Source organism: Chelonoidis abingdonii, chromosome 11 (genome assembly GCF_003597395.2).
Source record: "Chelonoidis abingdonii isolate Lonesome George chromosome 11, CheloAbing_2.0, whole genome shotgun sequence".
NCBI lineage: Eukaryota > Metazoa > Chordata > Testudines > Testudinidae > Chelonoidis > Chelonoidis abingdonii.
Window position 1 is genome coordinate 1,212,490 of NC_133779.1, and position 2,020 is coordinate 1,214,509.

Genomic DNA, 2,020 nt, shown 5'->3' on the forward strand with positions numbered 1-2,020 from the left:
GAGGAGGAGAGGCAGGACAGTTTGGGTTTGGGCTATGGGGAGGAATTCAGGGGATCCTAGCTGGGATCCAAGCACCCTGAACCCCCAGAAGGACTCAGTGGAGGGGTCCGGACTGTGCCTGCAAGCTCTGCTGTAACCTGTGTTCCTGTTGTCCAATAAACCTTCTGTTTTACTGGCTGGATAAAAGTCACTGTGGGTCCCAGGAAGAGGGGTGCAGGGCCGGACTCCGTGACACAGGCATTTAGGTGCACTGGCCCTTTGCTCTGCAGCAATCACACACCCTTATCCCACCACCTAGATATTAAGAACTGCCTAGGGGACACTGAGGCACCAACACAGTATTCAGAGCAAACATTAAGAACGGTCCCAGTTCGTCACACTGTCTTACCTCTCAGAGTTGGTAAGACAACTCCCCCCTTTTCATGCTCTCTGTATGTGTATTTATCTCGTCACTCGATGTTCCATTCTGTGCACCCGATGAAGTGAGCTGTAGCCCACGAGAGCTTATGCTGAAATAAATGTGTTAGTCTCTAAGGTGCCACCAGGCTCCTGTTCTTTTTGTAAGAAAAAGCGACAACGATTGAGACTGTCCCTAGAAAATCAGGACATCTGGTCACCCTAACTGGAGCAGCTGCTAGAAACCCCAGCCGAGATCAGGGCCCCGTCACGCCAGGCGCTGCACTGACCCCGACCGAGATCAGGGCCCCGTCACGCCAGGCACTGCACCAACCGAGACCAGGGCCCCAACGCACCAAGCGCTGCCCAGACCCCGACCGAGATCAGGGCCCCATCACGCCAGCTGCTGCACCGACCCTGACTGAGATCAGGGCCCCGTCACGCCAGGCGCTGCACCGACCGAGACCAGGGCCCCAACGCACCAGCCGCTGCCCAGACCCCGACCGAGATCAGGGCCCTGTTGGGCCAGGCGCGACCAGACCCCAACCACCATCAGGGCCCTGCTGCCCTCCTTGCTCGGGCTGCAGACGTGTGGCACCTGCTGCCCCGGGGCAGCTTCCCCCTCTCACAGACTCCCAGTCATGCCCACTCTTGGCCCCGTGCAGTCGGTGGGGGGTGTCCCTTCAGTGCGACAGCCCTTTTCGGGGGGCCACTCTCTCTGGGGGTCAGGCCCCTCCACCTCCTGGAGCCGCACCTCTCTGAGCCTCAGCATATTTGTCTCTGCCATGGGCCCCCCCAGGGAGTCCCCTCGCTCTGGACCCCCCAGGGCCTCCACCCCCCGAAGGGGATGATCCCCCCTGTTCTCTAGCCCGGAGCGACTCTCCCCCAGCATAACACAGGAAGGTTTATTGAGAGCTGAACCCAGCACAGGAAACTCTCCAGCCTCAGGCCTGGCCTCCCTCAGCCCAGCACATCCCAGTCCTCCTGCAGCCAGGGGGGCTCTGCCTGCTCCCCCCTCCAGCCCTGAGCCCCCCTGCTTCCCAGCTGGGCCTCTGATATCCCCAGCCCCAAGCCGCTCTGTCCATTGGCTTCTCTCCAGGGAAACGGTCATAAACCAGGGCCTGGATCTCCTCTCCTCTCGGCCCCCCTCTGGCCCCTCTGGCTGGAGCCGGCTGGTCAGGTCACCGGGGTCCTCTCCCCGCAGCTCATTGTCCCCCACTGGCCAGAACCGGCTGTGACTCCTGAGCTGGGTCTCCAGGTCACCGGTCGCTGGCGTCTCCATCCTCCAGCAATCGGCCGGGGTCCCGAGTTCCCTCTCTAGTCCTGTGTCCCAACAAACTCCCCTCCCCTCCCCTTCCCTCGTTAAACCAGTAACACCCCGGGACACCGAGTCCCACCCCCTCGGCATGCAACCCCCTGGGAAAACAAGGAAATCCAAGAAAACCCCCCGCTTCGTCACAGCCCCTCCCCCTCCCCCGTGAGCTGCCACCAATAGCGCACAGGGCCCCACCTGCCCCTACGAAGGGCATTAATTTAGCAGGGCCAGCCACAGCCCTCGTGGTGCCTGCCCTCGAGTTCTCGCTGTGCTTGATGTGGGCTGCACGGGGCCAACCCCCAAGTACCA